Consider the following 16,108-nt stretch of genomic DNA (forward strand, 5'->3'; position numbering starts at 1 on the left):
AGAGACAGGGTTTCCCTGTGTAGCAGCCCTGGATCTCGCTCTGTGGACCAGGCTGGCCTCAACTCACAGAGATCCACCTGCCTCTGGCTCCCGTGTGCTGGGACTAAAGGTGTGCGCCACCCACGCCTGGTGTGCTTTCACTTTCTAAGCTAGAATTATTCCCCAGATTTTAAGTAATGGGTTATTTGACTCCTTGACGTATGTTCTTAATTTTTTTTACAATTAATTTGAAAGTTATCATACAAAGCGATGGGCTTGATTATGTCAATCTCATCCACGTGCCACACTTTCTTCTTACTCACACCCCTTCGGCCACACTCTCCCTTTCTGTCTGCTCCACTCTCTCCCAAACTGTCATCCCTTCTGCTTCCACGCCCCACGTATTCTATTAGCCTCTCCCTTTCCACCGTTCCTCACTCCCGACTTCCTAAAGATCAATTCTTACTCTTATCTTCATTCATGGCTCTCCACACACACACACACACACACACACACACACCCCTACACAACTAAATACAGATTCTACATATGAGATAAGACATGCCACCATTGTCTTTCTGAGTCTGGCGTGTGTTGATTACGTAATGGTCCACAGGTCCACCTGTTTACCTGCAAATGTGATCTCATATTGTTTTAAGGCTGAGATTTTTCTTTGTGTGTCTGTGACTACCCATTCATTGTGTGAATCTCTGTGAGTGTTTGAGCACACACACACACACACACACACACACACACACAAAGTATTAAACTGACTCCTGGGGTCTATCATCACACACATAGATCAACGCATCTTACAACCATTATCAGAGGAGCTTCTGTCTTCAGAGTTTCATAATTGGCCAAGGTGCAGGAAATAAAGAGACTGCAGAATGCCCATCCCTAAAGAAATAATACCTGTACTTCATCCCCTACCCCAAAGTTCAGGAACCATTGAAGAAGACGGGGCAGAGAGGGTGTAAGAAGTTATAGATGTGTCCATTGTGTAGAACAATGGCAGTATATTATGGCCTGTCTAGTTATATGTTCTTAGCCTGATAATGGTGCCAGCTATGAATTTCATCTTGTGGAGCTGGACTCAAATCCAAGCAGAAAGTGGTTGGTTCCTCCCATACTATTTATGCCACTATTGCACTAGAGGGCGTGTCTTGCCAGGGTTGCCAGGGTGGTTACTATTGTAGTTTATAGGGTTCACAGTTTGTTAAGGTGATTACTTTCATCCTCTGGTAGCACACTTAGCTTCTTCCAGCACTACGAAGGCTAGTCAATAGAGACTATTGCTTCCAGGTCAATTCCGGTTTGATTCCTCCATGTACTCAAGTATGCGGTGTCTTTAGCAGTAGGGTCTTTCCATCAAGATTTTAGGGTAACCGGGCGTATTGGCAGTAGCCTATAATGTTTAGGGGTCTTTGATACCTCACTGGTCAACAGCTCCTAAAAGGTAACCTATTCCCAGTACTGGACCTTTCATTTGGTAGCTTCTGTTGTCTGGTAAGAACATCGTTACTCCACTGTGGGAAAATTCCATTTTGATTCTTGTTATGTATGTATGTAGACTTGTTTTAGGAAGCTTCTAAGTAAGTGGTAGGTTTCCAGGTGAGCTTCCTGAAAAGCCTTTGGTGGTTTTTGGTCCCTTCCAGTTTCTCTCCACTACCCTGCTCTCCCTCACACACCACAATCTACCCTTTCCTATTTCTTGCCTCTTTTAAACCATTATGTCAGTGCATTCTATCTTCCCTTGAAAGACCTTCCCCAAGAGCCCTTATTAATTTCCTTATCTCTATGGGCATTCTTAATAAAACACACACACACACACACACACACACACACACACACACACACACACACCCCTAAAAATTCAAAGCTAATTTCCACAATTGAGAAAAAACTTTTTAATTTTGTCTATCTGGGTCTCAGTTACCTCATTCAGAATGATTTTTTTTTCTAGTTCCATCCATCTACCTTCTAATTTCATAAATTTCATCTTTTCCTAATAGACGAGTAATGGCCCATCTATTGTGCAAACATGCCATATTTTCGTTATTCACTCATCAGTTCATGGGTGTCTAGACCATTTCTATGCCCTGGGTTTCGTGAGCACAGCATCAGTGGACATGAGTGAACAAGAATCTCTGTAGTAAGATATAGAGTCCTTTGGGTACATGCGCAAGAGTGGTATAGCCCAATCATTTGGTAGATCTAATTTTGGCTTCCAACTGATCTCCTTAGTTGTTATACGTTTACATTTCTACCAGTGGGGAACAAGTCTTCCCTCTCCCTCACACCCAAGCTGGCATTTGTTGTCTTTTTTTCCCCCTCAATGATGACAATTCTGACTGTAGTCAGATGGAATCCCAAAGGAAGTTTACTTCTGTTTCTCTGATGCTAAGTCTGTTGAACATTTATTTTTCCAGGTATTTACCGGCCATTCATAATTCCTTTCAGAACTGTCTTTTCAGTTTACTGGCCTATTTATTGACTGGATAATTTATTATTTTGATGTTTAGTATTTGAAGCTATCTATATGTTGCAGATATTAACTCTCTGTCTGATATGTAGTTAGCAAAGATTTTTTTCCCCCCATTTTGTATGCTGTCTCTTCACTTTGGTGATCATGATTTTTCTTTGCAGAGCCTTTTAATTTTGTATAATCCTTTTTTTATTCAATTCTTGGGGTTATTTTCTCTGCTATTGGAAACCTTTTTGAAAAGTCTTTGCTTGTGCCTGTACCTTAAAGTATTTTTATCTGTGTTGCCCTCAGCAGTTTCAGACTCTCAGGTCATTCATCAAGGGTTTGGAGTCATTTTGAATTGATTTTGTATAGGATGAGAAACACAGCTTTAATTTCCTTCCTCTACATGTGGACATTCAGTGTTCCTGAAGTATTTGCTGAAGAGGCTGCTTTTTCTTTTCTCAATTTATGTTTTTGGAACCTTTATTAGAAGGCTATATCTGTGTGAGCTTATTTCTGGGCACACTGTTTTATTCCATTGGTCTATGTGTCTGTTGTTGTGCCAGTATAATACAATTTTTGCTATTATGGTTCTGTAATATAATTTGAGATCAAGTATTGTGATGTCTCCAGCTGGATTCTTCCTGCTTCATCATGTTTTGGTTGTTTGAAGTCTTTTGTGCTTCCACATGAAATTTAAGATTTTTTTTCTATTCTATTGTTAATATTTGGATGGGGATTGTATTGAACCATAGATTACTTTTAATGATATAGCCATTTTTACAGTATGAAACTTGCCAATCTATAAACATGAACGTTTTTGTATCTTCTAGTAGGTGTATTTAGTCTTGTAATATTAGAACATGAAACATTCATAGAGAATATACTCAAGAACTGAACAATAGAATTATAACCCACCCACCAACCAACCAACCAACCAACCAACCAACCAACCAACCAACCAGCTGCCTCATAATGTTTTAACTAATTTGTGATTTTGTGTTAGGCTGCATTCATTATTATTTTTGCCCTTATACATTTCTGGGCTGTGGCTAAACACATTTGATTCTGTCTTAAAATTTTCGTTGATGATGTCTTCATATTCTTCATAGGTTATCATTATTGTTTTAACTTTTATTGATTCTTTGTAGATGTCATATCATTTATTCTGATCCCACTTATCTTCCCTCTCATCTGTCCTCTGCCCTTGCAATGGCCCCCAACAAACAGAAGTTAACACCCCCCCCACACACACACACAGAGAGAGAGAGAGAGAGAGAGAGAGAGAGAGAGGGTGTGTGGCCCGTTGAGTCACACAGAGTACCTTTTAGTCCATTCATCTTTCCTTGCAAGTGTCCTTTACCAGGAACTCCATGGCACAGGACAACAACAGGATATCCAAGAGGAACCCTACTGAGAACCCACTACGGATGGTGTAGCAGAAGCCAGAGGCCTCCAGCCAGGCCAATGGCTCATGTTCTAAAGCAGGAAACGGAGACCGCGTCTTCTAAACTCTGAAATGAAAGATTACCCACCGTCTTCACTTTTCTCAATATGCTGCTTGAACTCTTGACTATAATAGTAAGAAAAGTGAGAGGAATAAATAGGAGATGAATTAAAATTATCCATATCTGAAAAGAAATGAAGAGAGTGGGCAATCTTTCATTACAGAGTTTAGAAGACGTGGTCTCCGTTCCCCACATTAGAACTTTGTTGGCTTATGAGCCTGCCATATATGCTTTATTATACTACATTTATCATGTTTTATTTATGTTTTGAGTTTATTTGTGTGTTTTTTACTTATCACAAAAGATGTTGAACTTTGCAAAAGGCATTTTTTTTTTTTTTGGTTGGAGTGATGATACTTGCTGCCAAGTCTTGAGGGTCAGAGTTCAAATCCCGGAACCCTCATGGCAAACTGACCATCCTGTGAATGCCTGTAACTCAAACTAGAGGGACCTGATGCTTTCTCTGTCCTCTATTTACATGCTTGCCTGTCCACACATACACACATACTCACAAACACAAGTAATAATAATAATAATAATAGTAATAATAATAGTAAAAAGACCTATTCTGTAGCTACTGAAATTACTATTTGCTGAATTACACTTGCTGATTTGCAAATATTGAAGTTTTCTTGCATCTCTGGAATGAAATTAACTCAGTCATAATGTATGGTCTTCTTAATGTGTTTTCAACTCCATTTGTGAGAGTTTTTGAGGATTATTGTGTCCTCCTCGTTCATTGGGAAAATTGTCACATTCTTTCCTGTCTTGGTGTCGGTGGTGTTGGCGTTGTAGCCTGAGTTTGGTAGTACTCTCCCCTTTAGTATTTTATGGAATAGTGTGGGGGACATCACTTCTAGCTCTCTCTAAATGACTTACCAATGATTTCAATGATTCACTGATCATTCTTCTGCCGTTACGAGCTTTTCATTGAGCTTCTGTGTTGCGACTAAGCTTGGTTATCAACGAAATCCCAAATGCTGGGCACACCTGTGAAGGACCTTTTCTGACTGGATCATTTGAAGTGGGAAGACCCACCTGAAATCTGGGTCACACTTTCTGGTGGAGGCCCACATAAGGATTTGAAAGAAGGAAGATTTACTTATTTGTTTGTTGCCTGCCTGCCCACACTCTCACAGGAAAGTTCATCTGTCCTATCCCTGAGCCATTTCTTTAAATATCAATGGCTTAAATTTTTCAAAGGACACAAGCTGACTGAAGTTTAGCTTTACAAAGGCACAGCCTTAGAGTAAAGGAGTGATACTTCCCAAGGAAGTCCTTACCCCCTGTGAGTGGATGAGGGATGGAAATGGGGGGGGGGAAGTGAGGGATAAAAGGGAGGGAGGGAAAACCAGGGTTGGTATGGAAAATGAAAAAGAAAAATTTTTAAAATAAAAAACAAAAACAAAACAAACAAAAGAGTGAACAAAAGGACTTCAATCCAATTTGAGGAAGAAGCAACCAGACACTGCTATCATAATATTTAACACCTTCAGTACCAGTAGTTAGGAGGCAGAAGCAGGCAGATATCTGAGAGCTCTGGACCAACCTGGTCTACACAGTGAGTTTCAGGATAGCCAAACATACATAGTGAGACTCTGTCTTAAGCCCCACAAAACCTCAAAAAACTAATCAAAAGAGATAAAAGGATACTTCATTCTAACCAAAGGAACCATTAATTAAGACGATAATAGGATCTTTAACATAGATTCACCAAACTGTGGCACATCCATTGTCAACATCAACCCATTAATAGTAGATGATTTCAAGGCCCTGCTTTTCTAATAGGCAGATCCTATGAACAGAAAACAAAGAGCCATCAGAATAAAATGATATCATATATTAAATAGATGTAACAGAAATCTATAGACTATCCCACCCCAAACCAGAGAAACACATCCTATTCAGCAGTACATAGAGCTTCTCTAAAATAGATGTGGTCATCCTGGGACACAAGACAAAGGTTTCTAATTTCAGAAAGACTGAAATACCTTTATGCATCCTGTCTCACCATAATGCAATAAAACTAATCAATCTACAAACTCATAATCAGTCTATGAACAATTTATTACTGAATGCTGAAGAAGAAACTAAATGAAAATGAAAACCAACACAGCAAAACATCTGGGACATTTTGAAAGCAGGGTAATTTATAGCTCCAAGTGTCTACATTTAAAAATGAGAAAGAGCATGTAAATGAATTAATGACACAATTCAAAATTTTGGAAGAACAAAAATAAACCAAATCAAAACCCAGTCAACAGTAAAACATAAGAAAATTTAGGGCAAAAGTAATGAAACAGGAAAAAAGAAAACAGTACAAAGAATCAACGAATAAAAGAGCTGGTTCTTACAAAGATAAACAAGGTCACCAGACCCTTTGTACGGCTAAGCAAAAGGAAGAAAGGACCCAGACTATTAGAACTAGAAATGACAGTGAGACGTTACAACAGACACCAAAGAAATTCAGAATATTATACAGTAATATTTAAAAAAAAAAACCAAACCAAACCTATGCCCCATTAAGCTGTAAAACCTAAAAGACATGGGTGAATTTCTAGATTCAGTCAAATGACCAAAATTAAACCAAAAAGAAGTCAACAGCCTAGATTCTTTACTAATGAAGAGATTGAAACAGTAATAGTCTCCTAACTAAAAACAGATGGAGTCCCAGCAGAATTCTACCAGATTTTTCAAAGATCTAAGCCAATCTTTTTTTAAAAAATAATTTTTATTTAAGTTAAAAATAATCTTAGTTTACATATCAATCCCAGTTCCCTCCCCTCCTGTCCTCCCATTCCCTCCACCAACCCCCATCCCACCCCCCATCCACTCCTCAGGGAGGGTAAGAACTCCCTTGGGGATTGTTAACATGTATCACATCATTTGGGGCAGGGCCTCAGCTCTATTCCGTGTATCTAGGCAGAGAGTAGCCCTCCATAGGGAATGGCCTTCCAAAGCCCATTCTTGAACTAGGGATAAATACTGGTTCTACTGCCAGAGGCCCTGTAGACTGCCCAGGTTCCCCCCACCCCCAAGAGGCACCCACATTCAGGGAGCCTGGTTCTGTCTTGTGCTGGTTCCCCAGCTGTCAGACAGGAGTCCATGAGCTCCTACTTGCTCAGGTCAGCTGTTTCTGTGGGTTTCCCCAGCATGGTCTTGACCCCTTTGCTCATCACTCCTCCCTCTCTGCAACTGGATTCCAGGAGTTCAGCTCAGTGCTTAGCTGTGAATCTCTGCTTCTGCTTCTATTAGCTACTCAGGTCGTATTGAGTGAGGTACCCCAGACCTAGAAACACGAATGTTGCATGTTGAAAACTGTTCAAAAAATATAAGCAAAAAGAACACCCTTCAACTCCTTGTGTGAGCTTAGTATCACCTTAATAGCAAAGCCACAACTGAAAAAGAAAACTATAATCTCTAAGCAGCTGTATCACTACTTCCAAACAGAATACAGATATTCATTGAAAGGATTATCCACCATGTCAAGTTGGTGTTAACCCTGATATGAAGTGATGGTTCAACATATACAAGTCAATAAATACAATAACAGCACAAATGAACTTATGGGTAAAAAAAAAAAAAAAATCACATGAGCATCTCAATAGAGGCAGGAAAAGACTGGCAAGAATTCAACATGCCTTTCTGATAAAAGTCTTAGATATAGTAGGAGCAGATGGAACACACCTCAGCATAATAAAAGCTATATATGAAAGCCCCACAGCCTAAATGGAGATGAACTTAAGATGATTCCATTGATGTCAGGAACCAGATAAACAGTTAACTGTCCCCACTCATTTTCAACATTGTGCTTGAAGGAATATCTAGAACAATAGGACAAGAGAAAGAAATTAATAGGATACAAATAGGAAAAGAAGTCAAACTACCCATATTTGTAGATAATAATATATTATAAAGAGATGCCATTTTTTTTTACCAGAAATTTGTAGATACTGTAAACAAATTTAGCAATTGGCAAAATGCAGAATCAACTTGCAAATACCAATAGCATTTCTACATACCACTAAAAAAAAAAAAAAACATACAGAAAGAAAGATGATGACCACACTCATGTTCAAAATCCTTCCTAAGCAATCATTTCGGCAGCCTGTTTTTCTCTGAGAGGCATTCATGAGTTTAATCATGTCACTCTGACATAACAAAGTCCTCTACAGTGTGGTGTTTTGAGTAAGGACAGCCCCCCATAGGTTCATATGCTTGACTGCTTGGTCACCAGGGAGTTGAACTGTTTGAAAGGTGTCACCTTGTTGGAGTAGGTGTGGCCTTGGTGGAGAAAGTGTATAGTGTCTCTCCAAGACCTTTATCATGAAGGGGCGTTGGATTTTGTCAAAGGCTTTTCCAGCATCTAGTGAGATGATCATGAGGTTTTTCTTTTTCAGTTTGTTTATATGGTGGATCACATTGATGGATCTTCATATATTGAGCCATCCCTGTAAACCCGGGATGAAGCCTCCTTGGTCATGGTGGATGATTTCTCTAATGTGTTCTTGGATTCAACTTGGCAGTATTTTATTGAGATTGGTCTGTAGTTCTGTTTCTTAGTTGTGCCTTTGTGTTGCTTGGGTAACAAGGAATTTGTAGCCTCATAAAAACAGTTTGGTCATGATCTTTCTGGAACAGTTTGAGGAACTAACTCTTCTTTGAATTTCTGGTAGAATTCTGTTGTGAAACCCATCTGGCCCCGAGCTTTTTTTGTTGGAGAAATTTGATGATTGCTTGTATTTTATTAGGGATTATAGGTCTATTTACATTGCTTATCTGTTCTTGATTTAATTTTGGTAAGTGATATTTATCCAGAAAATTGTCCATTTCTTTTAAATTTTTGAATTTTGTGGCATACAGGTTTTCAAAGTATGACTTGAAGTTTCTTCAGTGTCCATTGTTATGTCACCCTTTTAATTTCTGATTTTGTTAATTTGCATGCTATCTCTCTCTCTGCCTTTTGGTTAGTTGGGATAAAGGTTTATCTATCTTGTTGATTTTCCTTCTTTATACCTATTATTCTTAGGTTTGGACTTTTCATGGTGTTCCATGTTTTCCTGGATATTTTGTGTTAGAGATTTGTTGTACTTAAGATTTTTCTTTGGCTCATGGCTATTTCTTTCCTGTGTCTTCAATGCCTGAAATTCTCTTTTCCATCTCTTGTAGTCTATTGGTTATAATTACATCTGTAGCTCCTGATCCTTTACCCAGCTTTTTTCTTCCCAGCATTCTCTCATTCTGTGTTTTTTTTTTCTTTATTGTTTCTATTTCAGCTTTCAAGCCTTGAACTCTTTGAATTGTTTCCTTCACTTGTTTGGTTATTTTTTTCTTGGCTTTCCTTGCTTTTTTAAAGAGATTTGTTTATTTTTTGAAGTTTTTGGTTTGTATTTTCCTCCATTTCCTGTAATTTTTGTTTTTTTTTCTTCCATTTCTTTAAGGGAGTTTATTTCCTCTTTGAGGGTCTCTATCGTCTTTATAAAGTTGTTTTAAAGGTTCTTTTCTTCTACTTCATCTGTATTGGGATGTTCTGGTCTTGCTGGTGTAGAGTCCCTAGATTCTGGTGGTGTCATGTCGATCTTTCTGTTGTTGAATGTGCTGTTTTACTTTTGTCTTCCCATCCCTTCTTCCAGTGTGTGAAGCTGGGGTCTTTCCTCCTCCTCTTGTCTCCTGGTGGGTGTGGTTGGGCCAAGACTTTGATGTCAGCAACTCTAGAAGTTCTGGCCTCTGCTGGTGTTCTCCTCACCCAGAAGATGTAGGTGGGCCAAGACTGAGGTGTGGGGAGGCTCTGGATGGTCTGGCATGCCAGGGTGGGCTTACTACATGCCCAGCCAACCCAGGAAGCTCCAAGGAGGGGATGGAGGAACTTGGCTTGAGCAGGACTCACACTCACCTCAAGAGGAGGGCATGGAGGGGCCAAGACGGAGGTGTGGGGAAGCTCTGGATGGTCTGGCCTCCCGGGGCAGATCTACCGCAAGAGGGGCAGACCCAGGAAGCTCCCGGGAGGGGATGGGGGGGAGTTGGTCCAGAGTGGAAGCCACACTCACCTCGAATGAAGGGTGTAGGGGGGGCCAAGTCTGCGATGTGAGCCAAATGTGATGGTCTGGGCTGGTGGGGCCAAGTTTTTTCATTTTAAAAAATTATTTGCTTGTGTCTGTGTATAGGTATGGATGCGTAGGTGCAGGCGTCAATGTTGTATGGAGGATCAGATCCCTCGGAGCTGAGCTGGAGTTATGGGAAGTTGTGAGGTGCAGGAAGCACTCTTCTCTATTGAGCCCTCTCCTCAGCTTATGTATCTTTAGTGAGTGCATTAACATATTTTCATGATTGTGAACTGTTTTCACACATTTTTTTTTTTTTTGTGTGTGTGTGTCAAATTTTCCATTTTTCTTTTCTTTTGGAGAAGTTCTTGCTTTCTCTCCTAGACTGGCCTAGAACTAGAAATCTTTCTGCTTCGCCTCCGTACATTGTAGACATTTTCCCTTTTCTACTGAGTTCTGTTAAACAGTTTTAAAAGCTCTCCATTTATTGAGGAACAGAGCTTCTTAGCTGTGATGTATCCTGGTTGCAGCCCTTTCCTCCAGTTTGTCAATTGTGTTGTGACTCTTCCTGGCGCTAGTTATTTATTCTTTGCCATGCAGATTTCAGGTCCCTGTATTTATCAAATTCATGAATTATGCATGCGGACTTTTGTTTGTACTTGGAGATATTTTATGTACGCCCAGGCTAAAAAGGAAATTATCCATTGCTCAGATGTCATTATTTTCACTCACAATTCTGACTCATTTGCAATTCCTGTTCTGCTTGGATCCAGTTTTATTTTATGCTCAAATGAGCTCCCTGTTGTCTCAGTAGCACTCACTAAGCAGGACACTTTGGCTGGGGAGATCTAGATGCCACTTCTGTGTGTACTGACTTTCCAGGTAGTTGTGGTGTGACCTGTGACCTCTCTATGTATCCCATGGCCTGCTTATCCACTCATGTACCGTACAAAGCTGTGTGAGACTCTTTTTGGTTTGCTCTTAATTTCTGGTGGGCTTAGTTATCTCATTATCTCATAGTTTCTCTTTTTCGGTAGATAGTTTTGCCTTCTTCTTCTTCTTCTTTTTTTTTTTTTTTTGTATCACCTTATCTAAAGCAACAAAGTAGCTTGCATATATTCTTGTTTAAGATCGTGCTAAATTTGGAAATTCATATAAAGCAACTACTGTGTATATATTCTTGGTTAAGATCGTGCCAAATTTGGAAATTACTATAAAGCAACTACTGTGTATTTATTGTTTTATCCACTCTGAAACAGAATGAGTGTTCTCGTCTATGAGCAAGTCCAAGTCTTTATTTTTCATCACTTTTGTAGGTATTGTGGTCCATGTGTTTGAAAACACACATTCTTTGTTTAAATCACGCACATTGTTCTTCCACAGCATGTTCTCTATGTAGTTTTCTGTGTGAAGACCCTCATGGGTTCCTTATCACACTAGGATTGAACCTAGGGCCTCATACTTCTTGTCAAGTACCCTCTTTCTCGGCCACCTCAGCCAGAACATTGATTTTCAAGTTAGAGTGTGTATTAGTTACTTTTCTTGTTGCTGTGACCCAACATTTGATAAGAGGCAATAATCAGAGTAAACCTGACCCTTTGAAAGAGGAGTAACAAAAGCAAGTCCCAACTCCTACAAGGCCGACACAAACCCTGCAGCTCTGTGCTTGGTATCTGGGTCTCTCGGTGGCAGTGTGTGGGTTCCGATGGGCTTGCATAGCACCGACCTCTGCTTCTGTTGCCTTTAGTGGATGTGCGCCCCTCCCCCGCCTTGGTCTTGCTCCAGTTGCCGTGTGGAGCTTTCCTCAGCGCATGCCCTGTGTTTCTCACATGTCCAGTACCCCAAAGTATCTGGTACAACTCATGCTTCACTGTCACAGCTTCACACAGACTCCTCTGGAACTCCGTGTAGGAAATTCAGCACTGCGGTGTGCGGCTGGCTTCTGCAGCCCTCTGGAGCCCTGGTGCTAGCTGAGATAACACCCCTCACTCTCGTTCTGTGTGTTTGTAAAGCCAGCACTATACAGATGATGCCAGCTTTGCTGTCCGCTTGAGATGTAAGTTGGTGCCTTTGGGTCACAGCTGTATGTAGCTTCTATCTATGCGCCCACAAGGATGGACCTGGGAAACACTCTCACAGTCAGCCAACTCACAGTTGGAGACCCCGGAGACACTGTCTTTCCAGATGTTCTCCTTTTCAAGTGACTTTGCTTTGCTCTGCTCCGAAGTCCCCGATGTTTGCATTCCTGCCCACAAGGCGAGTTTCCTGTTGTCACCAGGACAGTGCCACTTCCGCCCACAGCTGGACCTGGGTCATGACCTTTTCTCTGCCACACTGCATGTCACCACCATGCTGTTCTGCCATGACGGATGGTGTGAGCCGCATAATCCTTCCAGTCTTAAATATTTGGTCACAGTGTCAATAAAAGGAAGACAGTGATTGGGAGTGTGTGTGTGTATGTATGTGTGTGTGTATGTGTGTATGTGTGTGTATGTGTGGGTGTATGTGTGCGTGTATGTGTGCGTGTATGTGTGCATGTAAGTGTGCGTGTATGTGTGCATGTATGTGTGCGTGTATGTGTGTATATGTGTATGTATGTATGTGTGTGTATGTGTGTGTATGTGTGCGTGTGTGTATGTGTGCGTGTATGTGTGTGTGTGTGTGTATGTGTGCGTATGTGTGTGTATGTGTGCGTGTGTGTATGTGTGTGTATGTGTGCGTGTGTGTATGTGTGTGTATGTGTGTGTATGTGTGCGTGTGTGTATGTGTGTGTGCGTGTGTATGTGTGTGTGTGCGTGTGTGTATGTGTGCGTATGTGTGTGTGTATGTGTGCGTGTGTGTATGTGTGCATATGTGTGTGTATGTGTGCGTGTGTGTATGTGTGTGTATGTGTGTGTGTGTGTATGAGTGTGTATGTATGTGTGTGTATGTATGTGTGTATGTGTGCATGTGTGTATGTGTGTGTGTATGTGTGTGTGTGTGATGCTCTCCATGTCCCATCTTCAAGACTGAGTTGTAGCAGGGATACATGGCCAACATGCAGGGCCTGAAACTGCTGTCTGCCAGATTGCCTGCTTGCTGAGCGGCTCTTGGTTGGCACCTGACACTCAAGTTTAAAGAGTGTTCTTTTCATTCTGTGACTGGTGCCAGGACTGTCCATGCGATTTCACGTATGCTAAAAAAGCAGAATTCCTTCTGCAAATCTGGAATTTTGTTATGTCTTTAGAAACAAGTTACTCCAATAAAATGTAAGTCTACAAGCATGTGTCTAGAAGAAACATCATACACACGGCGTCGTGTTCCTATCACTCTGTTTCTGTGCTCTCCCTCTGTGATCTGGAGGGCCTTCTTTCTACACCGTTGATATACATGCTAGTTAAGTATATAACAATACGTTCAAGCCCATGAATTCTAGCAGATCTCTAATTGTGACAGTATAGAGGAAACATTTTTAGCATTTAGCCTATTAAATGAGACACTGACATTGGAGTTGGCTTATTCTTTTTATCACACTAAGAAAATATATTTCAGTTCATAAATTATTATTGGATTTTGATTATTAATGGATACTGATTTTCCTGAGGATTGATTTTTTTTCCTTCCAGAATTTATAGTGATAATTCTCCTCTTAGATCAATTAATGTAATTTAAGCTGTTAATTAATTTGCTATTATTGAAACAGCTTTCGATTTTAGAATAAATTACCTGTCTTGAAACATTATTTTCATTTTAAAAAGTTTTTTTTTCTTAGCATATGTTAATTATACATGATAATATGTTTCATCATGCTATTTTAATATGCACATATAAGATATTTCGGCCATATTCACCCAGTCACCTTCTCTGTCCTTTACCTCTCCTGCACACCATCTCCCTTTTCCCAAATTGTCCCCCGTCGGCTTTCATGTCTTTGTTTTCAGTGACCCAGTGATGTATTGTGATCGCCTGCAGGAGCACGGCAAACATTAGGGGCATAAGCAACTTAGCAGTCGCTATAGCACTGGAGAGCTTTGTCCCTACACCAGAAGCCATCAACTGCCTATGAATACCCAGGGAAGGCCTCGGAACCTCTACCTGCTTCATAGTATCTCCCCGTTGCCTCGTTGGGGTGATGTGAATGCCCGCCCACGCATGACAACGCATTCAACCATCGCTTATTACCAGCGCTTTGACCCGTCGCAAGCCTCTGCAAAGAGACGCTTCTCTGATCAAAGCATAAATATTTAGAAGGCAGTTAGACAAGCACACCACGTCCAGTTAGCAGTATGATTGCCAGATTGCTGCCGCAGCCTTCCCAGGAAGGTGTGGCTCCTCCCCAGCTCAGGCTTTTTTGACAGGGCTTACAGTAACAGAATTTGATTTCTCCAGAGGAGCAAGTATCTAATCCAATCAGAAGGAAGAGTTACCCAAAGCTGACTCACCGCTCTTGTTCCAGAGGGTGCCCGCCTGTTGATAGCGTACCCTGCTAGGGTCATGGCTGAGTCAGACTAAAGATGGCAATCTCTCCAGCAGCCTGCTGCTGTTATCTTTTCAATGAACCACCTCTTAGATTCATTGATTTTTTTTGGGGGTGGGTGGGGTGGGGGGGTGGGTGGGGTGGGTGGGTGGGTGTTGTTTTCTGGGTTTGTATTTAATTACTTCCTGTTTGATTTTGATTGTTTCTTTCTGCCTATTGGGTTTGGTTTGTTCTTGTTTTCCCAAATTTTTGAGTTTCATCATTAAGTCATTTATTTGTGGTCTTTATGGTTATTTAGATATAGGAATTTAGAGTTATAAACTTCCCAAAGGTTTTCTTGTGTTGTGCTTTCATTTTCATTTAGTTCCAGGAATATTTTCATTTCAATTTTTAAATCCATTTCTCATTCAGTTAGCTGGATTTTCATGGATTTTGTGTATTTACTAGAGACTTGCTTGTTAGTTTTAAGTTTTATTGCATAAACAACAGATAGGATACATGGAATTATTTCAAATTTGCTGTATTTTTTTAAGGTGTGTTTGTGTGTCCCAGCATGTGATCTATTTTAGAGAAGTTTCCATTTGATTGTATATCCTTTGATATTTTGGTGGAAAATTCTGTAGACATCTGTTAAGTGTGGGTAATCTCTACAAATATCAGGGTTGGCCCAGTAACGATCTGTATGAGACAATAAGAAAATGTGGTTCAACAAGACTCAATAGCCAATGTTGGTTAAAACTTCTAGAATCTGACCATAAGGTTTATTTTAGGCCTATTTAAGCACAGCACAATTTTGGAAGGAAAAAAAAAAAGTTTCCTGATGATAACTAGGCCAACTCTGTGTGTACAACAAAGCTTAAAACGTCTACATTAAAACTGTTTATAAAGTACATATGTCCTCTCCCATTAAGATGAGTGCTGTTGACTTAGAAACCATGCTCAGGGCAAGGGTCTATGAAGAAAGAGATAAACATAAATGTCTGTGGGACTCAGGAGTAGCCTGAGGTAACCACAGAGGTTACCTAGGCAGTTGTAAAGCTTACTGCTCTCATAAAGATGGATTTTATTGACTGGGAAACAATGCTCAAGATAAAGGTCTAGAGAGGAAGAGTCTGGGATATAAACATAATAGTCTGGGGGATTCAGAGGTCGCTTGGCCATTCAGATAGCACATGTCACCAGACTATTAATACATCCCTTTCTAGCTGAATAACAGGTACCTTACCTTCATCGAGGAGACAACCCTTCATGTTTAACATTCCTGTTTTCCCTAGTGTTTGTCTAAGAGAACTTTATGTCCTCTGCAGCTGTGTCCGCTTGCTGTAAGATATCATTTACTTTTTAGGTTTGGTTTTTTGTTCAGATGACATGTCTATCGGAGAAAGTGGGGTGGGGTTTTGAAACTGAAAAATTTTATTGCCTTTGTGTTAATCTGTGTCTTTAATTCCACTATTAAAACTTAGGGTGAATTGTTCTAGGCTCCACACTATGTGGAGAAAGAGCCTCACGGGAGATAAGTGCTGAGATGCTTGCATTCGCTTCGTGAGGGCTGTTGTTCTGATGTTCTCAGTTTCTGGCGGGCTATTGGATGCTTCACGGCTGTCCTGTTTTATGTTGTTAATTTTGTAAGTCGAGTATCAGTGTTATTCTATTT

The sequence above is a fragment of the Phodopus roborovskii genome, unplaced genomic scaffold (assembly GCF_943737965.1).
Source record: "Phodopus roborovskii unplaced genomic scaffold, PHOROB, whole genome shotgun sequence".
In the NCBI taxonomy this organism is placed as follows: domain Eukaryota; kingdom Metazoa; phylum Chordata; class Mammalia; order Rodentia; family Cricetidae; genus Phodopus; species Phodopus roborovskii.